Below are 24,116 nucleotides of genomic sequence, written 5' to 3'. Positions count from 1 at the left end.
AATGTCATATCCATCAAGTCAGTGATGTCATCCAACCATCTCATCCTCTGTCGTCCCCTTATCCTCCTGCCTTCAATCTTTCCCAGCATCAGCATCTTTTCCAATGAGTCAGTTCTTCACATCAGGTGGCCAAAGTATTGGAGTTTCAGCTTCAACATCAGTCCTTCCACTGAATATTCAGGACTGATTTCCTTTAGGATGGTCTCGTTGGATCTCCTTGCAGTCCACGGGACTCTCAAGACTCTTCTCCAACAACACAGTTAAAAGCATCAATTCTTTGGTGCTCAGCTTTCTTTATAGCCCAACTCTCACATCCATACATGACTACCGGAAACCCAGGCTTTGACTAGATGGACATTTTTTGGCAAAGTAATGTCTCTGCTTTTTAATATGCTATCTAGTTTGGTCATAGATTTCTTTCAAGGAGCAAATATCTTTTAACTTCACAGCTGCAGTCACCATCTGCAGTTATTTCAGAGCCCCCAGAATTAAAGTCTGTCACTATTTCCATTGTTTCCATATCTGTTTGCCATAAAGTGATGAGACTTGATGCCATAATCTTAGTTTTTTGAATGTTAAGTTTTAAGCCAAATTTTTTACTCTCCTTGTTTACCTTCATCAAGAGGCTCTTTAGTTCTTCACTTTCTGCCATAAGGGTAGTGTCATCTGCATATCTGAGGTTATTGATATTTCTCCCAGCAATCTTAATTGCAGCCTGTGCCTCATCCAGCCTGGCATTTCACATGATATACTCTGCATATAAGTTAAATAAGCAGGGTGACAATATACAGCCTTGATATACTCCTTTCCTGATTTGGAACCAGTCCATTGTTCCATGTCCAGTTCTAACTGTTGCTTCTTGACTTGCATACAGATTTCTTAGCAGCCAGGTAAGGTGGTATTCCCATCTCTCTAAGAATTGTCCACAGTTTGTTGTGATCCACACAGTCAAAGGCTTTGACATAGTCAATAAAGCAGAAGTAGATGTTTTTCTGGAACTTTCTTGCTTTTACGATAATCTAACAGATGTTGGCAATTTGATCTCTGGTTCCTCTGCCTTTTCTAAATCCAGCTTGAACATCTGGAAGTTCACAGTTCGCATACTGTTAAAGTCTGGCCTATCTGGCTTAATGTAAAATTCCAGTTTGAACAAACAAGTTCTTTATTTTTATGTGAAGAATATGGCCTCTAAAAATCTGCTGCTGGACCTAGAATCAGATAATCACAACTACTGTGTACAGTTGTGTAGAGTGAGCATTTGATAAACACCAAGGGCTGGGTCAACCCGAATACAAATTAGATGCTCTTTGTCTGAGTCAGGATTTCACAAGACTGCTGTGAGTGTTGAGATTATGCATAATGAGTCCAAAGCTTAGCACACAGAAAATGGTTTTATCTATTTCTTATTACTACTTATTACTACTATTTCTTATCACTGTATTAAATTACCACAAACTTGGTGTTTTAAAACAATCTATCCTTTTCTAGGTCTAGAGGTCATGAATCTAAAATCAGTTCTACCTAGCTAAAGTCAAAGTGTCAGGAGGGCTGGTTTATTCTGGAGACTCTGAGAGGAGAATGCTTTTCCTTGACATCTCTGTCTCCTAAGGCTAGATGCCTTCCATGCATTGACTCCTGGTGTTTTCCTCAATCTTCAAAGCCAGTAATGAGCATCTTTAAACCTCTCTCAGTTTCCTTTTCCATATGCAATCAAGCAGACCCTATGGGGCCTCCCCTGAACAAGCCTTTCCCCATAAACTCTGCATTAGCTTCTCTCTGAAATACCTATTTCAGAGAGGTATTTGAATACAACAGTATTTGAGGCACATTTCCTGTGTTTTTTCACAGATGTAAAAACCTTCCACCAAATGTATGTGTGTGTCAAGTCATTTCAGTCATGTACGTCTCTTTGCAACCCTATGAACTGTAGCAATACCTGGGAATCCCCTCCTACCAAGTGGAACACGTAAACTACTTGATGAAAATGAATACACACCTCCAGGCCTCCTATTGACCAATGACTGATAATGTTAACCTCTGTGACACCACCCTGTTACCTCACTCTCAGTCAGTCAGAGAACTGTACGTGAGCTGACCGGGTAACCTGTGGCCCACCACCCTCACCTGACGTTAATGAATGCTTTGTGAAACTTCAGGGAGCTAGGAGCTTTTTAGGGCATGAGCCACCCATCTCCTTTCATGGCGCTGCAATTAACCTTTCAGTTCAGTTCAGTTCAGTCACTCAGTCGTGTCTGACACTTTGCAACCCCATGAATCGCAGCACGCCAGGCCTCCCTGTCCATCAACAACTCCCGGAGTTCACTCAGACTCATGTCCATCGAGTCAGTGATGCCATCCAGCCATCTCATCCTCTGTCGTCCCCTTCTCCTCCTGCCCCTAATCTCTCCCAGCCTCAGAGTCTTTTCCAATAAGTCAACTCTTCGCATGAGGTAGCCAAAGTACCGGAGTTTCAGCTTTTTTAGCATCATTCCTTCCAAAGAAATCCCAGGGCTGATCTCCTTCAGAATGGGCTGGTTGGATCTCCTTGCAGTCCAAGGGACTCTCAAGAGTCTTCTCCAACACCACAGTTCAAAAGCATCAATTCTTCGGCGCTCAGCCTTCTTCACAGTCCAAGTCTCACATCCATACATGACCACTGGAAAAACCATAGCCTTGACTAGACGGACCTTAGTTGGCAAAGTAATGTCTCTGCTTTGCTATCTAGGTTGGTCATAACTTTCCTTCCAAGGATTAAGCGTCTTTTAATTTCATGGCTGCAGTCACCATCTATAGTGATATTGGAGCCCCAAAAAATAAAGTCTGACATTGTTTCTACTGTTTCCCCATCTATTTCCCATGAAGTGATGGGACCAGATGCCATGATCTTCGTTTTCTGAATGTTAAGCTTTAAGCCAACTTTTGCACTCTCCACTTTCACTTTCATCAAGAGTCTTTTTAGTTCCTCTTCACTTTCTGCCATAAGGGTGGTGTCATCTGCATATCTGAGGTGACTGATATTTCTCCCAGCAATCTCGATTCCAGCTTGTGCTTCTTCCAGCCCAGCGTTTCTCATGATGTACTCTGCATATAAGTTAAATCAGCAGGGTGACAATATACAGCCTTGACGTACTCCTTTTCCTATTTGGAACCAGTCTGTTGTTCCATGTCCAGCTCTAACTGTTGCTTCCTCACCTGCATATAGGGTTCTCAAGAGGCAGGTCAGGTGGTTTGGTATTCCCATCTCTTTCAGAATTTTCCACAGTTTATTGTGATCCACACAGTCAAAGGCTTTGGCATAGTCAATAAAGCAGAAATAGATGTTTTTCTGGAACTCTCTTGCTTTTTCGATGATCCAGTGGATGTTGGCAATCTGATCTATTGTTCCTCTGCCTTTTCTAAAAAGAGCTTGAACATCAGGTAGTTCACAGTTCACATATTGCTGAAGCCTGGCTTGGAGAATTTTGAGCATTGCTTTACTAGCATGTGAGATGGGTGCAATTGTGTGGTAGTTTGAGCATTCTTTGGCATTGCCTTTCTTTGGGATTGGAATGAAAACTAACCTTTTCCAGTCCTGTGGCCACTGCTGAGTTTTCCAAATTTGCTGACATATTGAGTGCAGCACTTTCACAGCATCATCTTTCAGGATTTGAAATAACTCAACTGGAATTCCATCACCTCCACTAGCTTTGTTCATAGTGATGGTTTTTAAGGCCCACTTGACTTCACATTCCAGGATGTCTGGCTCTAGGTGAGTGATCACACCATCGTGATTATCTGGGTCATGAAGCTCTTTTTTGTACAGTTCTTCTGTGTATTTTTGCCATCTCTTCTTAATATCTTCTGTTTCTGTTAGGTCCATACCATTTCTGTCCTTTATCGAGCCAATCTTTGCATGAAATGTTCCCTTGGTATCTCTAATTTTCTTGAAGAGATCTCTAGTCTTTCCCATTTTGTTGTTTTCCTCTATTTCTTTGCATTGATTGCTGAGGAAGGCTTTCTTATCTTTTCTTGCTATTCTTTGGAACTCTGCATTCAGATGCTTATATCTTTCCTTTTCTCCTTTGCTTTTTGCTTCTCTTCTTTTCTCAGCTATTTGTAAGGCCTCCCCAGACAGCCATTTTGCTTTTTTGCATTTCTTTTCCATGGGGATGGTCTTGATCTCTGTCTCCTGTACAGTGTCACAATCCTCATTCCATAGTTCATCAGGCACTCTATCTATCAGATCTAGGTCCTTAACCTGCTCCAAACTCCAACATTTGGTTTGTTTGGCCTCACTGTGATTCTGTTGTTCTGATCTCCTGCCTCTCTCTGATAAGGTTCCCAGTGACCACATGAGACCCAACTGGATAATCCAGCATAATATCCACATTTAAAGATCCATAATCACACCTACAAAGTTCCTTTTTTCATATGAAATAATATATGCAGTGTACATTCCAGGGATTAGAATAAGGACATAATAAATTACAGCACTTATTATTTTTCAGTAGTAGAATACAAATGAAATGGTAAACTGGTGGTGGTAGCATCAGTAGTAGACAAGTTGTGGCTAAAAGCCATGTATAAGATATCATGTTTTAAAAGATACTGCTTCTCTATATCTTTTTGACTACAATTGGACCAAAAATGTCTAAACTTAATTTCAACCCTTTGATGTTAGCATTTCTTAGACAGCTAGCATGTTAATTTATAAAGTTTCTACATGATTTGATAAAGAGGTAATATATGCATTTGTGCATGTGTGCTAAGTCGCTTCAGTTATGTCCTACTTTTTGTGACGCTATGGACTGTAGTCCACCCAGGCTCCTCTGTCCATGGGATTCTCCAGGCAAGAATATTGGAGTGGGTTGCTATGCCCTCCTCCAGGGGATCTTCCCGACCCAGGAATCAAAGCTGCTTCGCATTATGTCTCCTGCAGTGGCAGGCAAGTTCTTTTTACCACTAGTGTCACTTAGGATATGTGAGGTAATATGAGGAGGGATAAATGCTTTCTCTTTAAAAATCACTGGAGCCTAGGAAATACTTGAAGTGATACACAAAATATCTTTTTTGTATCTCCCTCTTTTATGGGAAAGAGGAAGAGATTTGACAAAAGGAAAGAAAGGTAAAGATATTAATGTGTTACCCAAAGAGGTAGGACAAAAGGATGCTCAAAAGGAAGTAGAGTGGAAAGATGAGGAGAATATTCATTGAGTTCTTAAAATGTCCACTGTTTTTAGTACCATACTTAACATTTATTCTGTTAATAACTATTGCATTATTAGGTAGGTATTACTATTATCCTGTTTTGCAGGTAGAGAAACTGAAACACTGAGCTAAATAGTGGTAGGCCTTGTATTTCAGGTAGGTTGGCTCTGGAGCCCACTTGCTTGAGCAGTAAATCAAATAGAGATCTGTGTTTCGTCAAGGTGAAGCATGCCCCTCTAAACTCCAGGATGTAGGCTGCATCCAAAGAGAAGTTATTACTGTCTGGGGTAGAAGGAAAGATACAGACTCTCAATTTGCCAACGTTGATACCTCGTTTATCCTTTTTAGGTTTGAGAATTTCATCCAGTCCCATTAATGTGAGATAGAAAGGTATAGAGCAGAAGCACATGCATAAAGATTGAAATATCCTAGTGAATATTGGATTGTGTATTTAGTTAAAATAATGTCATTTTTGTTTTTTTGTTTATTTGATTTTGTTTTTTAAGATGAAAACTTCTGGAACTCTAGGCTTGATTCTTTTAAAGAAGTTGGCTATGCTATAAAGTGGTCCTGAGCAATGTACACTTGAAACTTACATAATAGAAAAAAAAATTCATTAAGGAAATGAATTGACAAATCACAGACTGGGACAAAATATTTTCAAATTATACTTGATAAAGGATTTATGCTGTAAGTAACAAGTAAACTTATTATCCAGATAATATAAAGAATTCTTAAAACTAAAAAATAAGACAACTCAATTTTTAAGTGGGCAAAATTTGAGTAGATATTTCAGCAAAGAAGATATCCAAATAGATTAGCATGTGAAAAGATCACTAGTCACTAGGGAAATGCAAGCTAAAACCAAAATTAGAAACCACTTCACAGTCACTAGGACTATAATAAAGACAAAGACAGTGTTGTGAGGATGTGGACAAATATACTAATATACTGCTGGTAATGAAGCTATTTTGGAAAGTAGTCAGACAGCTTCTTAAAAAGTTGAGCAGTTTACCATATGAGCCAACAATTCCGCTCAATATTCCGTCTTAAGATAAATGAAAACTGTTCAGAAAGACCTAGATGTGAATGAATGTTTATAACATTATTCATACTAGAGAAAAAGTGGAAACAACCCAAATGACCATCAACTGATAAATGGGTAAACAAAAAATTCATGCAATAACATTCCAATCTATTGAAAAAGCAAGAGAGTTCCAGAAAAACATCTATTTCTGCTTTATTGACTATGCCAAAGCTTTTGACTATGTGGATCACAATAAACTGTGGAAAATTCTGAAAGAGATGGGAATACCAGACCATCTGACCTGCCTCCTGTGAAATCTGTACGCAGGTCAAGAAGCAACAGTTAGCCTATTATACAGAGTGAAGTAAGCCAGAAGGAAAAACACCAATACAGTATACTAACGCATATATATGGAATTTAGAAAGATGATAACAATAACCCTGTGTTCGAGACAGCAAAAGTGACGCTGATGTATGGAACAGTCTTATGGACTCTGTGGGAGAGGGAGAGGGTGGGAAGATTTGGGAGAATGGCATTGAAACATGTAAAATATCATGTATGAAATGAGATGCCAGTCCAGGTTCAATGCACGATACTGGATGCTTGGGGCTAGTGCACTGGGACGACCCAGAGGGATGGTATGGGGAGGGAGGAGGGAGGAGGGTTCAGGATGGGGAGCACATGTATACCTGTGATGGATTCATTTTGATATTTGGCAAAACTAATACAATTATGTAAAGTTTAAAAATAAAATAAAATTTAAAAAAAAAAGAAAAAAAAAAAAAAAGAAGCAACAGTTAGAACTGGACATGGAACAACAGACTGGTTCCAAATAGGAAAGGAGTACGTCAAGGCTGTATACTGTCACCCTGCTTATTTAACTTCTATGCAGAGTACATCATGAGAAACGCTGGGTTGGATTAAGCACAAGCTGGAATCAAGATTGCCGGGAGAAATATCAATAACCTCAGATATGCAGATGACACCACCCTTATGGCAGAAAGTGAAGAAGAACTAAAGAGCTTCTTGATGAAAGTGAAAGAGAGTGAAAAAGTTGGCTTAAAACTCAACATTCAGAAAACTAAGATCATGGCCTCCGGCCCCATCACTTAATGGCAAATAGATGGGGAAACAGTGGAAACAGTGGCTGACTTTATTTTGGGGGGTTCCAAAATGACTGCAGATGGTGACTACAGCCATGAAATTAAAAACGCTTACTCCTTGGAAGGAAAATTATGACCAACATAGACAGCATATTAAAAAAGTAGAGACGTTACTTTGTCAACAAAGGTCTGTCTAGTCAAGGCTATGGTTTTTCCAGTGGTCATGCATGGATGTGAGAGTTGGACTATAAAGAAAGCTGAGCACCGAACAGTTGATGCTTTTGAACTGTTGTGTTGGAGAAGACTCTTGAGAGTCCCTTGGACTGCAAGGAGATCCAACCAGTCCATCCTAAAGGAAATGTGTTCAGTCCTGAGTGTTCATTGGAAGGACTGATGTTGAAGCTGAACCTCCAATACTTTGGCCACCTGATGCAAAGAGCTGACTCATTTGAAAAGACCCTGATGCTGGGAAAGATTGAAGGCAGGAGGAGAAGGGGACGACAGAGGATGAGATGGTTGGATGGCATCACTGACTCAATGGACATGAGTTTGGGTAAACTCTGGGAGTTGGTGATGGACAAGGAGGCCTGGTGTGCTGCGGTCCATGGGGTCACAAAGAGTTGGACAAGACTGAGCAACTGAACTGAACTGATTCTATTACATGGATTTCCCTGATGGCTCAGATGCTAAAGAATCTGCCTGCAATGTGGGAGATCCAGGTTCAAGCTCTGGGTTAGGAAGATCCCCTGGAGAAGGGAATGACAACTCACTTCAGTAGTCTTGCCTGGAGAATTCCATGGACAGACCCTACAGTCCATGGGGTCACAAAGAGTTGGACACACTGAATGATTAACACTTTCACTTTTCATGCTACTATATGGTTGAATCTCAGAAACATAATGCTAAATAAAAGAAATCTGACATATAAACCATATAAAGCATGACTCCATTTATAATGAAATGACAAAAAAGGAAAATATCTAAACCAGATATTAAACTAGTAGTTACATGGGAGGAGAGTGATTAAAATGTTCTACAACTAAATTGTGATACATTACATTCAGGTGCAATAACTTCTTTTTCTTATCTGAAAGTTAACACATATGCTTCATAGAAAGTTTAGAAAATATAGAAGTGTACAAAATAAAAATCATGATAATCTGATGACTATTTTTCTTTAGAAAATGAAGGTGTTTGGTATCCTGATTATTTTTTGATGATATATTACCATCTATGGAATTTCAATAGAAATGCCAGCAGTCCTTACATTTCAGGAAATTCTGAAAATCACAATAGTTTGAGAATCTGATGAAATCTGTTAGCCACTTGGTCGTGTCCAACTCTGAAACCCTGTGGACTGTAGCCTGCCAGGCTCCTCTGTCCATGGAATTCTCCAGGCAAGAATACTGGAGTGGGTTGCCATTTCCTTTTATAGGGGATCTTCCTGACCCAGGGATTGAATCTGGGTCTCCTGCATTGTAGCCAGATTCTTTACCATCTGAACCATCAGGGAAGCCCAGTTAGAGGTCAAATAAGGATTCAAATCTAGCTACTAATACAAGCCCAAGTTTCTAACTACTAAAATTTTACTTAATATTAAGATAAAAACTGTTTAAATCAAATTATTAAGAAACAAATTCAGCATATTCATTAAAGAAATTTGATTATAGTCATATCCATCAAAATGACTCCTAATTTTCATCTATGAATCTAGGAATAAAAAAAAATTGGTTCTTGGTTACAAGAATTCAATGTTTTCAAAAGGAAAGACACTTTAATATTTTACACTTTGGTTAATATAATCTTTTAAAAGAAATTTATAAAAATAATAGAATCAAAAGAACAGTAGAATATTGGCTGTCATTGCCAGAAATTCTTACCAGTAACCTAACATCCCTGGATTTAGGTTAAGCAGATTTATGAAGATAGTTTTTGAGTATAGAATGATTTAATAAATTATAGGATACTGAGGTTCCTCAAAAGTACAGAGAGCTTTTAGATTATTTTAGTCACAGACTCTAAGCCATCATTTACTTTTGGCTATAAAGACTTTATTTTTACTAAGTTTTTTAGGATGTGCATAATATTTGAAATCACATATATCTGTAAGCAAGAATGAGTTGTTTTTTATAATATTCAAAAATTTCTGAGTTTTTTAATTACAAGAAAAAGATGTTTGAATATGGGCTCCTGCTGTTGCAACTTGATTTGTCACTTAAAATGAAAACAAATATAGTTCTACTTATCATCATATCCTAAAGATGATTTTTTTAGTTTAGTTTATGAAGAAATTTTATACTGTATTTTCATTCAATATTCTTTATGAAGTACTATTGAACTCCAAAGCTTGAAGACAATTTTTATTTGTATGAACTCTTTGGCTATTTATGTGTAGAAATATAATATAATTAATAAAGTACACATGAAACTATTGGTTTCATTATGAGGGAAAATGCCTCTGCCTTCAACAACTCAGTTCATGTTTTCTAACAGATATGAAAATGTATTTGTTCACTGTAACAGCTATTTGGATTTGGAAAGGATTTTCAGTTTCCAATATGGGATAAATGCAAACACTTGTACTCATTTTATTTATCCAATTAATCACTGATAATGGTGAGGACTTCTGGCATAAAAAGACACTGGGGATATTAAACACTAAAGTATTAGTGTATATTTTTATTTCTGTGTTAACTTCAACTTATAACAATTATTCCTTAAGCAGACTCCCCCAAGTCCTTCTTATAAGTGTTGTTTTTTCAGCTTGTTGTTTGTTTTCAGAAAATAAGAAAAGTTAATTTCTACTCAGTTGAGCAAAAGTAACCAGGAAACTCTTCAGAGAGAAACTGACTTGTTGCCAGAACATCTGGTAACCCTGGTGCCTGGTGCTATCACGTCAGTCATTTGCTCCCCTGAGTCTCTGTATCCTCACCTAGAAAATGAGGAAGTTGTTACACCACTAGAAAGTCTTGGTGTGAAGACCATAACATAAAATATAAAACCCCTGGAAGTATAAGTGAGCAATAGTATTTCTATTGACCTTGAGTCTGAAATTACAGGGCCTTCCTAAAGTGAAAAGTTTCTCCACATATTTCTATGAAATACCTTATTCAGGTGCAGATCTTATGCATTCTTATATGCATAAGAAACCATGAGACAGGTTTGCCAAGCTAAAAGGGGGTGGGGGGTGGAGAGGACATTGACTGTTATTTGATAAGTTTGTCCATAAGGACAATGAATGATAATGTATATATAAAAGATCACATTCTCAGCCCACACAGTGCTGCCACTTAATAAAAGTATTCTTTTTAAACAAAGTACACAAAGTAAATCTAAGACAGTATTTTTACAAAGTACTCAAAGACTATTATCTTCATTTTTCATCTACTTGACATGTCTCTAAAAGAATAAGATTTAATTTCAGTATTTTCAGCTTGCATGCAGATACCAGCATGTACGTGTGTGTTTACACAAACACACACACAGAAAATGTACTGAGCAACAGTCAACTGGCAAGCCTCCTGAGTTCAAAGTTCCTCAGGTGTACAATGGAATCAATGAGATGCACCAGCAGCAGCAGAGGTGACAGACTCATCTCAAACATCCAGCTCTGTCACAGTAGCTAACATAACCAAAAGCTACTCGGAAGTAAATAAAGATCACAACTCTAAGACTTGAAAAAGAAAACATTTTGGCTTTTTACTGACTCACTGAATTAAAGAGAACTTTGAAAACCTTTTTTTTTTCCTCCTAGTACCATTATTTGAGTCTTCAAAAACAAGAAAGGAGATACTTCCCTTTGCAGGTTAATTAGAGACTGCAGGGCTCACAAAAAGATGAGGCTAGAATGAGATCAGTGTCAGAAATCAACAAAGGCTACCCCACGCCTTTCACTCTACAGTTCTGCAAAGTATACAGGGTTCATTCAGGGGCCTCAAACCCCTTGCCTAGATCAGTCCTGTAATATCTGGAATGCCATTTCCAAACAGCATATTGAGTAACCTTCTTTTCTTTCTGCTTAGATATTCATTCTCTGCAGTAATGGTTACTACAGGATAGGTATACTTTTGTATATATATTCTTTTACCATTTAGAATCAAGTCATAGTCATGACAACAAAAACCTTAAAAAACTGGAATAAAATGAAATACTAACTCATTAAAAGGAGTTAGAAAAAGAAGATATTCAAAAAGAGCATTCTATTGCTGTTTTTAAAGGACAAAAGAAAAATTAAAATGCAAACGCAAAATATCAGAAACTGGTTAAATAGGCCAAAACTATTTATTCAGAGATATATCACTGTTTAAAAAAAAAAAAAGTGAAGGTGACATTCCACTGAATCATTTAGCAAGTACTTTCATGTGTCTGTTCCAAAATTCAGGGACCAAATTAACAAAAGAGTACAACAGAGTTCCAGACAAGAACCTTCTTTCTCACATGCTTTGATTCACACTGCAAAGCATTTCACGAGTCCTGTGACATAACTGATCTCTTCCTCAGCAAGGAATAGATGATCAGAAAAATCTTAATTATCTTATTCCCTGATTCTCTCCATTCTATTTTTAGGCATATTTCCCATTTCAGTTCACACTGGGGAAGGTATCACCGACAAGAAGAAGGGTATGCACACCTTGGGGCAGCCTGACAGCTTGTCAGAAATCTAGCTTGTGTTGCAAGACAGAATGAGAACAACAAAGTTTGTCTGACATTCTCCATCTCGGCAGCTAAAGCAAGATGTAACTGTTTCTACTGGGGTTGTTATTTCCCAGGGGACAGAAAACCTTTTTTAACATCCTGCATTAAAATGCCTCCTAGAGATCATGCACACAACATCATTACAAAATGAAAAGTCAATTTTTAAAGGAAGTTTTTCGTTTGTTTCAGTTTCTAGTAAACTAGATGGTCCCTAACTCTGGGGACTTTGTTCTGGTAGCCTCATCTAACTGATAGAAATCGGAAGTCCAAGTTTTATAAATCATGTTCTTATTCCTTCCCTCCCCTCTCTTCACAATCCTGATACCTTAAATCCCTTCAAAACAAACAGAATTAATCAACTGCATTGCAACAAGAAAGGATCATTTATAGGTAGTGGATGAAACCTCTTATTTGCTGAAAAACCATTGAAAAATATCTTCCTAAAGTAAAACCATTCATTTATAATGGGAATAAATATGAAGATGGAGACCATAACCTACCTATATTTAGAGTGATTGTCTTGAAACAGGACTCATTGTACCAAGTGATACTATTTGAAATGTCATGAAAAGTAAACTAAAACTGCAGAGCTGGAAAAAAAAATATGCTAGGCTACTGCTACTGTTGCTAAGTCACTTCAGTCGTGTCCAACTCTGTGCGATCCCATAGATAGCAGCCCACCAGGCTCCTCTGTCCCTGGGATTCTCCAGGCAAGAACACTGGAGTGGGTTGCCATTTCCTTCTCCAATGCATGAAAGGAAAAGGGAAAGTAAAGTCGCTCAGTCATGTCTGACTCTTAGCGACCCCACAGACTGCAGCCTACCAGGCTCCTCCGTCCATGGGATTTTTCAGGCAAGAGTACTGGAGTGGGAGAGTAAGAAAAAACTATGAATAGAAATGTAAAATCAGCTTCATATTCATGTTTTGTTTTTGTGCATACCACTAGCAGATGTGCTATTATTAATATACTGGTCTAATACATTGATCACATTGTGAACAGCTGATATAAAAGCTTGCCGTTTATTCGAAGCAGAAGGTTGATTTTATTCTATTACTTATTTAAATGGGACACTAACTTGATAGGTATAAAAACAAGATTCAAGATCTAATCAATAAAAATCTGTGAAAATAGAAATAGTCAACATTTCACTTCTTTTCTGTCCAATTGTCATCCTTTCTTTTCCTAAACAAATGGGTTACCATAATTTGCTGCTTTTTTCCCTAAAAATAGGAAAACACGTCCTAATGTTTTAATTTCTACAAATATGGATAAGAAATCAAGGCTCAATCTGGGGGCATAAATTAGAAGAATATATTTTGACAACATTCCTGTTTTACTGAACATTTACACTTGAGAATCTCTTTCCAGAAGAGACATTAAACTGCACAGATGTCTACTTGCGTGGTATTCTCTGATCATCTCTGGAAATGACAAATATATTTTGCTAAATGAAAGTCAACTACCTCACCCATAAAGGTGAAAAGGAGACAATTAATAGGAGAGGCTTACCGAATATGACTTAGTTAATGACTGGAAAGCTCTCTCAAACACATAAAAGAGAAGTAAAAGACTTTTTCAGAATGTCTGTGGTGTGTTTTGCTAGTTACCTTAATTGATTTCTCACTTCAAAAAGCAAATGTGCAAAGCCAGGCAAAAGCAGAGGGCTACACCTCTGAAATAATGCACCATTAGCTGAGCACTTCTCCATGTTAATGTTCCTATAATTGATTGTGCAACCCCAGACAAGTACAAAGAGCACTGATTGTAAATATACAGGAGCTTTGACTCGTTGAAAAATGCATGCACCCTATGAATACTTTGGTTTAGAAAAAAGCTTTCCCTGGGCACTTAATTTCAGCTGTTAGTGCAAGTAAACCTCTCACTGATGTCAATAGACATTTTGTTTCTCTGGGTATCAGAGCCCAGTGAATGAATGGTTAGGAAGTCAAAGTGTATAAATAGCCTTAAAGACTATGGAAGCCTCAGAAAAGAGCAAGGCAACATCATAATTGACAGCTTGATTTCTCTCTCTCTCAATGGTGAAGCTATTTTTTCACAAGATGTAACACCTTCTCTCACAATTCTTTCCCTAAAGTTTCCATGAATTTATGTATTCTTAGTTGCATGTTTTGTAATAGCCTGCTTTACAGAGAAAAACAAACAAAAAAATGCAAGAAAAACCCTTGCTGTTTGAGGTTAGTCCCAAGATTTATGCTATAAGAAATGTGAGTATAATCATAACATTTACTAGTTAGAGTATTTATGGCTGTTCCTCAAGTAAAATCTGTGTTTGGATTACCAATATACAAAATTCCTATTTTCACTCACAGGACTGACGATGGCAGAAAGTAAAGCTTGCTTTCAAAGAAAGTTCAATACCAGTTTAAATCAGAACTTGATAGCAACTTTAGTATTCCAGGTCTGTTGTTTAAAGGTGCGTAGGGCACACACTTTTGTATTCCATCCTTATATTTCTCACATGAATTTTTCCTCATCTTTATTTTTGACAACTTGCCTTTTCTTTCTGTTTGCCTAGTCAGACTAACAGTTTTTGTAAACTGATGATTTCAGCTCCCTTATTATTCCACATTACATTGCTGCACAGTGCCAGTCAAGCATTATGATTTTTTTCACTCCAGCTGTGCTGAACCACAAGTAGATATGAAGCAATTGACCTTGTTGTTCATTGACTTGTATGATGCCTTACTACCCACTGTTTTGTGCCACTCACTTTACTTCATGCATTTTCTAATGTCATGACCTTTGTAGGAGATATTACTCTTCAAGAAAGTTTTAGAAAAGCAAAACATTAAATATAATATAGTCAGTGTTATGAAAATATCAAAGATAAGCAGAATTTTTTTCTTGTCTGAGATCAAGAGATCTAAGACTGCTGGTAAAAGGAAAACAAAGAAATAAGTTTGGGCCATTTGGAAAAGACTATTCTGCACAGTTATTTGTAATCTTTTTAAATTACTGATTTACTTGCTTGTTTGTTTGCTTTTTTGCCTATTGCAGTTAATTTTTTAGTGACTCTTCCAATGAATAGTCAGATGGTGGTAGGATGGATTTCAAACAATCACAAGAACAGAAGCCATAAGCAAATACAATCTATTATTGAATTATGTCATAATCCACAATTTTGGAAGTAGGGATTTTTACCTTCAAACCCTTTACACAGTAAGGAAAAATATCTGAAACCATAGATATGCTCTTTTACTGTAAGAGCAGTAAAAGGCTGATTAGTAGATTTACAAATATCAATCAAATATTAATGATGTAGTTAGTATTTGCAAGATGTCACTGAGAAAATCATAATTAATCTATACAAATATATATACAATATGTGCTAATAATATATTTTTCTATTTACTGACAAACACTTTTTTAGTCAGTGACCACGTTTAGAGCTGAGTTTTAGTATCCATTGCATTTCATGAATATGTGATAACCATCCCTACAGAGATTACTTCATTACATAACCACATAAATAAGAAATCCAGTATCATTAAACATTATTAAAATACTAATGTCAGCCAATGTTTAGCCAGGAAACAACAGAGTTAAAACTACAGTAGGGAAAAGAAAAATTATGGCTGGGAAAATTGAGGTACAGAAGATCAAAGTTGGAGAAATAAAGCTACTCCCACCACAGCCTCTATGTTGACTTGACTGGGCAACTCGGAGCTTGCAGGAAAATTCCTCCAGCCATACTCTTCTGGCTGCTGACATGGACCCACAAAAAGAGCTCATGGAGAGGTCTTTCAAAATTGTCATCTCTACTGAAAGTGCACTGTCATGCTTGAGGCCACTGCTGTTTGACAAGACTAGTAATGGGGAGGATGATCTGGGAGCTGGAGACCGCCAGATATCCATACATCAATCTACTAAGAGCAAAATGGTTTCCACTCTGCTTCCATCTTCCAATCTCACGCAAATTCCTCCCTCAGTCAATGCTAACCTGAAACTAATAAGGAAAAGGAACTGTGGAAAATATTTTTTTCCAGCTTTCGACACATGTAGTAATTACAAGCTGACAAAACGCTATCCAGCACAGTTCAACCTGTCAAGTTGGTATTCACACATACATATTTTAATCACATTTAATTCTAAGCAAAACAATGGCAAAATCATGACTCCACTAAAATAGTGCAACTATAGCCATAAAACCAAAAATACAGTAGCTGTCTTCTTAAGGGAAGGTAAAAAATATCCCGTATGCTTTTTTTTCCCCTGTATGTCTGTTTCTCCACTCCCTGCAGAACTCACACTTCTCACATGGATTTTTCCCATTCTTTCCATTTGATAATCCACTTGAGTGTCAGTCTTTCCCTAGTTGGCTCATATCTCTCCTTCAGTATCCTGTACTTACATAGTGAGATTTAAGGTTGCTGCTGCTCCTGCTGCTAAATAGCTTCAGTCGTGTCCGACTCTGTGCTACCCCATAGGTGGCAGTCCATTAGGCTCCCCCGCTCCTGGGATTCTCCAGACAAGAACACTGGAGTAGGTTGCCATTTCCTTCTCCAATGCATGAAAGTGAAATGTGAAAGTGAAGTTGCTAAGTCATGTCCAACTCTTCATGACCCCGTGGACTGCAGCCTAACAGGCTCCTCCGTCCATGGGAATTTCCAGGCAAGAGTACTGGAGTGGGGTCCCATCACCAGATTTAAGGTTAATAACTATCAATTAATAGTTTATTAGGTGACAAGGTGATACAAGAAAATAAAAAAGATTTTCAAGTTACTGTCAATCTCTTGAAAGTTTCAAGTTTGGGTTTTGGTTAAAGATCCTTAACTCTGTGCTGTTTTAAATTATTTTTTTAAACAAAACTTAAAATTCATCTATAAGTAAATCAAATAAAAGGCTATATGATAGGTTTCCCATCTATTTCAGTAGTAGAGACACATGAATCTATTAGTCAGAGTCAAAGATTCCTGAAGGTCAAACCATTCTGACTAACTATCAGTTCTACCGTCCATGCAGTAATTATGCTTATCACTTCACAGCAGGTTAACTTATGCCTTTTGGTCCCTGCCACTCTGGGATCCTATTATCTCAATGAATAACATTGCACATTTTAGTGGCAACTTCTCACGCTGTCTTTACTAATCTTCAGGTCACCACAAAGCTCTTCAAGGATGCTTATGCTTCTCTTAATAAAGTATTTGTCAAAGACTCTGTACCTTGCTAGAAGATATAGGAGAGGAGTGAAAAGCAGAGCAGGTAATATATACTAAACACATTCTAACAACCAATCTCTCTAACATTTGGTTTGTTTTTCTTTTCCATATCAAGGAAATTCCGATACCTCAGTTTATCTTTGTGTCCAGAGTCCAGTCAACCAATCCAGGAAATTGTGGGACCCACTCTAAGTTTCTCAAGTTAACTAATTACCTTCAGAATTTCTAGTTAAGTGTGCCCATGTTAATGAATTCAATTCAGTCCAAGATCACATTCTCCTACCCCTCCTTTTACCTTTAGGATATGTTCTCACACTTATTTCCCCTTAACTGCAGAAGTCTTGCAATTATTTTGGTACATAATTCTTACTAATGGCATTATGTACCCAATCTCCTGAAGCCAAGCAAAATCTGAGTCTGCCTGTGGGTCTGGAAGTCACAGAGGAGCTGGAGTATATCTTGAGGTATGTAGAATTTTCTATTGTATTAGTTTCCTAAGGCTGCTACTTGAGGAAACAAACAAACAAACACAAAACACAAACTTGGAAGATTAAAACAACAGAAATTTATTTCTCACAGTTCTGGAGGATAGAAATCCAAAATCCATTTCCATCACCAAACTCAAGGTGTCTTTATCCTTCTGGAGGTTCAAAAATAACCCATTTCTTGCTTCTCCCAGTTTCTAGTGAATGACAGCCTTCCTTGGCTGTGGCTATACCAATCTAGTCTCTGCCTCTATATTATATCACCTTCCTGTCTTCTCTCTGTGTGGTAGGGTATCTTACTATCAGATCAGATCAGTCACTCAGTCGTGTCCAATTCTTTGCGACCCCATGAATCGCAGCACGCCAGGCCTCCCTGTCCATCAACAACTCCTGGAGTTCACTCAGACTCCTGTCCATTGAGTCAGTGATGCCATCCAGCCATCTCATCCCCTGTCGTTCCCTTCTCCTCTTGCCCCCAATCCCTCCCAGCATCAGAGTCTTTTCCAATAAGTCAACTCTTCGCATGAGGTGGCCAAAGTACTGGAGTTTCAGCTTTACCATCATTCCTTCCAAAGAAATCCCAGGGCCGATCTCCTTCAGAATGGACTGGTTGGATCTCCCTGCAGTCCAAGGGACTCTCAAGAGTCTTCTCCAACACCACAGTTCAAAAGCATCAATTCTTCGGTGCTCAGCCTTCTTCACAGTCCAACTCTCACATCCATACATGACCACTGGAAAAACCATAGCCTTGACTAGATGAACCTTTGTTGGCAAAGTAATGTCTCTGCTTTTGAATATGCTATCTAGGTTGGTCATAACTTTCCTTCCAAGGAGTAAGCGTCTTTTAATTTCATGGCTGCAGTCACCATCCATAGTGATTTTGGAGCCCAGAAAAGTAAAGTCTGACACTGTTTCCACTGTTTCCCCATCTATCTCCCATAAAGTGATGGGACCGGATGCCATGATCTTCGTTTTCTGAATGTTGAGCTTTAAGCCAACTTTTTCACTCTCCACTTTCACCTTCATCAAGAGGCTTTTTAGTTCCTCTTCACTTTCTGCCATAAGGGTGGTGTCATCTGCATATCTGAGGTGATTGATATTTCTCCCAGCAACCTTGATTCCAGTTTGTGTTTCTTCCAGTCCAGCATTTCTCATGATGTACTCTGCATATAAGTTAAATAAGCAAGGTGACAATATACAGCCTTGATGTACTCCTTTTCCTATTTGGAACCAGTCTGTTGTTCCATGTCCAGTTCTAACTGTTGCTTCCTGACCTGCATACAAATTTCTCAAGAGGCAGGTCAGGTGGTCTGGTATTCCTATCTCTTTCAGAATTTTCACAGTTTATTGTGATCCACACAGTCAAAGGCTTTGGCATAGTCAATAAAGCAGAAATAGATGTTTTTCTGGAACTCTCTTGCTTTTTCCATGATCCAGCAGATGTTGGCAATTTGATCTCTGGTTCCTCTGCCTTTTCTAAAACCTCTCTCTTTAAGGACATCTCATTTAAGGTCCACCCATATAATCTTGGATTATCTCCTCATCTCAATATTCTTAATCATATCTGCAAAGATCTTTCTTCCAAATAAAGGTAACATTACAAGTACCAGGGATTAGGACCTGGTATCACTGGAAGACATTTTTCAGCCTTCTATCAATTCAGTTCAGTTCAGTCACTCAGTTGTGTCCGACTCTTTGCAACCCCATGAATTGCAGCATGCCAGGCTCCCTGTCCATCACCAACTCCCGGAGTTCACTCAAACTCACGTCCATTGAGTCAGTGATGCCATCCAGCCATCTCATTCTCTGTCGTCCCCTTCTCCTCCTGCCCCCAATGCCTCCCAGCATCAGAGTCTTTTCCAATAAGTCAACTCTTCGCATGAGGTGGCCAAAGTACTGGAGTTTTAGCTTTAGCATCATTCCTTCCAAAGAAATCCCAGGGCTGATCTCCTTCAGAATGGACTGGTTGGATCTCCTTGCAGTCCAAGGGACTCTCAGGAGTCTTCTCCAACACCACAGTTCAAAAGCATCAATTCTTCGGCGCTCAGCCTTCTTCACAGTCCAACTCTCACATCCATACATGACCACAGGGAAAACCATAGCTTGACTAGACGGACCTTTGTTGCTTTTCAATATGCTATCTAGGTTGGTCATCACTTATCTTCCAAGGAGTAAGCGTCTCTTAATTTCATGGCTGCAATCACCATCTGCAGTGATTTTGGAGCCCCCAAAAATAAAGTCTGACACTGTTTCCCCATTTATTTGCCATGAGGTGATGGGACCAGATGCCATGATCTTTGTTTTCTGAATGTTGAGCTTTAAGCCAACTTTTTCCCTCTCCTCTTTCACTTTCATCAAGAGGCTTTTTAGTTCCTCTTCACTTTCTGCCATAGGGTGGTATCATCTGCATATCTGAGGTTATTGATATTTCTCCTGTCAATCTTGATTCCAGCTTGTCAGCCTTCTATACCTACCAAATATTTATTTATTTATCTATAAGTGGTCATTACAGGTTACTTAGGCAAGAGTGAGCTACCTTCTTCCTGCTAGAGTGTGTTAACAGAGCAGATTTTTCAGAATTTAGAGAGTCAAATTTTATTGTAATCTTATGTCCCCATAAGACGCTGTGAGGCTGTATTTTTAATTCACAGTGTAATTTAACCACCGCAGTAACAAATTTAGGTTTAGTGTCATAAATATTAAATCTGTGATATCAGGGGATAAGGATACAGAACAGAATTTTTCTAGTACTATGGTTTTACTTGGAAATTGAAGGCAATGATTTCATTCATTTTCCTTCAAATTTTCAAATTTTCCAGTTCACTTATAGGAAACAAATCCAAAGTCCTTATCTCTTTATTCCCACTATAATTTTAAATGGCAGAAGCTATGTAGTCATCCAAAGCCTAGACTTTTATAAACACTGTAATTCTAGATAATTAAAAGTGATGATTTCACAACTATTTTGTCATTAAATGTCATGGACTTCTAGTGTTTCACTTATCACTGGCAAAGGGGTGGTTAATGTCTTTAAATTCATCAGATCAAAGAACCAATTCCAGAATCATAGCCTTAAGGTTCTGCCCACAAGGAACAGATACATAAAATCTTTGTCAGTTATGATTCAATCAGGAAACCACAACCACAAAAAATACTGTGCAAATAGGTAGTCTAAAATATGAATTACAACATACCCACATATATGAAGAGCTGAGGAAGTTAAAACTCTGGAAAAGGGGATGGCAAAGAGCTAGAGAGTCTCTAACCATGACACTTGAAGCAGCACTCTGTGTGAACAGGCCAGAGTCTATAGGGAAAATCCCAGAAACAATGTGCACCCGGCCACCAGAGTGGGAGCACTAAGGAGATGGGGGAGAAAGGACATGCAAAGATCTTTGGAAGTGGTTTTCTCTATACAGAGTACAATCATCCCTTGGTAGTTAGCTTAAGACCTCTGTTCTTTATCCAGGACAATAGTTGGGAAGACACGCTAAGAGCTAGAGCCTGCTGACACCACGTCTGATGATTATAACTTGCTTACAGTAATGGTTTCACTTTTCAAATCATGCACGAGTTATAATCTTGGCTAACCGCAACCTAGAAACAATAAAGGAAGAGGATTCTGAGACATACAACTCCTAGACATATACAAAAGTGATAATATTAACTTCACAAAATATATTCCAGAGCACTCACTATATTTTAAGTACAGCTTAAATTATAAAAACAGAAACAAGCAAGCAAACAAAAACCTAACAAATCTTTCCCATTACAAAGAGAAAGAAATATATTAATAAATATATGATTAAGTAGTTATAATAGAATTGGCCCCTTTGTCTGTAAAGTAGTTATCCTTCAATTAAAAAAATAAAAACAAAATTGTCCCTTTTTTCCTTAGCCACTTGACATTTGATAGAATGCATAGAAAAGCAAAACGATCATTCAACTTTCTCTCAATTTAGAGATAAAACACGCAGATAAAAGGGTAACAGAATCACTATAAGAACATATGTAGTTTGCAGCAAGATGAAGTGAGTTGGGTGTGATCTGAAATGACTGTCAAACCTACTCAAATTAAAATCCTAAACCTCTTAAGCACCACACAACTTCCCATGATGGTCCTGTTTTCTTAGCAATCTCAGATTAAGACACCCCAGTTTACCCATGTTATATGGGCAGCAGAATTATCTGGTCTTTTATTTGCTGAACTGATCCGCCAAACCACAATATAAATACTCCAAGCATTCTCATTATTCCCTTCATTATTTTCTTTAATTATTTCATATGATTCCTGCCTAATCCATAAAAAGATGACACAGTTCTCATAATTTTTCATGAAACCTTGCAAAAAAGGACAAAAGAAAGCTATTTTAACCAGTTCTATTTGAAAGCAACATTATTCCTAAATGCTCAATTTTTCTTTTTTTCTACCTACTAGCCCGAGGAAGGGATTGCATAGCGATTTACCTTGCAGTAGTTTAATTGTGGGGTCGCAAAGAGTCGGACATGACTGAGCGACTGAACTGAACTGAACTTAATTGTAGCATTTTGACTATCAATATTCTTGATTTAGTACAGAACTTATCTTATGAGCAAGGATGATGAAAATAATATGAACAGGTAGAAAAATTCAAATGGCAAAGACTGGCTATCTTGAGATGCAGTAGGTCCCAGAATTGGCACTAATTTTGTTTCTCTGTCCAATATTAGTTGAATATTATCATTTTGATGATGTAAATCAAGGGAGAGAAAGCAATTCTCCTTCATGGTCTTTACTTTCTAAGGCTGAGACATATTATTAACTCTGCACATGCAAGAGACACCATCTGGGAGCAATCTTCTTATCCCACCATCTTTCTTCTTTGCTACTATATACCTTCATTCTTATCCCAGGATTTTTCTCATCCACAGAAGGAGCTTGGCAAATAGAAAGCATCAGGTAATGGAAAGTAAAGCAGAAGTCAATGGTTTTCTCTGAAATCTTTTCAGTTTCTTAAGTGCTAAGAAACTTATAGCAGCTATACTGAGCTTGTGATCTTAGCACCCTCCATCGATTTTAAAAATGAATGGCTGTTAGCAGTCAAATCAAAAGATGGAAGGCAGGGTTTTATAAGCAACAAAAATTTTGAGATGCTTTGAACGTCAATCTTTTCTTCTTTTTCTCTTGTAGACCATGATGAAAGCAACATCTTTGAAACCTTGAGGCATTAGACCCTACGCCCTCTGTAATTTTTTCCCCTTTCTTCACCATGTCTGAGGCCTTGATCTCTGCCATCAGCTTATTCGCACACTGCTGTGCTCCACCTTTCATTTGTACCTGGGTCATCTTCTTTACAGATGCACAGCCTCTCCATCTTACCTCTGAACTAAACTGCTTTTGAAAAGACATAAATCTACCATGGGCTACAGGGAGGAAAAGCGAAGGGAAGTTCACTTAAAATAAACCACAGTATTTTTCAGATAAAGTTTAACAGAAGTCTTTTGGATATTTTTTAGCCTGTCTTTTAGAATACATTATAGAAATTGTAGAATTTTCATTTCTCTTTCCTCCTTTCTAACTTGGTGGTTGGCATAGTCAAATGCTAACCATTGTGATTAAACAGAATACATGAATTGCAGCTAAGATAATGATCTTAAATGGTTTAAGAATAATAGTAGGATCAAAATGTCTTAGATTTTCTTTTTAAACAGTCTCTTTCATTTCTGACTAAAGTAGAAAGTATTTCATGTAATAAACACAAATATACTCTATATCATTATTTCCATTCTAAAGATTAGAAAAACAGTTGACATAAAGACTCACAGATGGCAAGTGACATAGCATTTTTCCAACCAGTTTAGATCTCCACAGGTTATCAAGAGATGTATATTTAACTGAGATCTATTAAATTTAGGCATATTTCCCAAACGATCACTTATTTCTCATAGAAAAAGGACACATATGCTCTCAATTGAGCAGTTGTGCATTCATTCATTTTTTGCAAAAATATTAACCAAGAAACTAGTGCTCATAGTTACTTTGAATAGTGATAGGAATCCAAAGGTGAATAAGACAATAAACAAGAGAGCAAAAAATCCTAAGTATTTTAGGTAAAGTAGTTAAGATGACAAAATAATGCATGAGAAGGTAGAGGCTCCTTCCACATGGCAGTTTATAGGTAAGACTTAGAAGATATGTAAATGAAGTCCTGGAAGATTAGAAAAAGTGAGTTATACAAGAAAAGGGGGCAAGTATTTTAGGTAGAGGAAACTGTAATCAAGAAGGCATTAGGCAGGCAATGCTTGTTACATTCCAGGGACTTTTAGAGGACCAGTGTGGCTTGAGAACAGTGGGTGAGAAGGAAAATCATTCAGAGAATTGGGAAAGATGGTCAGGATTCCTAAACGCATTTATGCACCATCTCAGTGAACAACATGAGGGAGTCACTGATGATGTTC

The sequence above is a fragment of the Bos indicus x Bos taurus genome, chromosome 5 (genome assembly GCF_003369695.1).
Source record: "Bos indicus x Bos taurus breed Angus x Brahman F1 hybrid chromosome 5, Bos_hybrid_MaternalHap_v2.0, whole genome shotgun sequence".
NCBI lineage: Eukaryota > Metazoa > Chordata > Mammalia > Artiodactyla > Bovidae > Bos > Bos indicus x Bos taurus.
The sequence above is the reverse complement of the archived record's forward strand: the minus strand, read 5'-3'. Positions refer to the sequence as shown.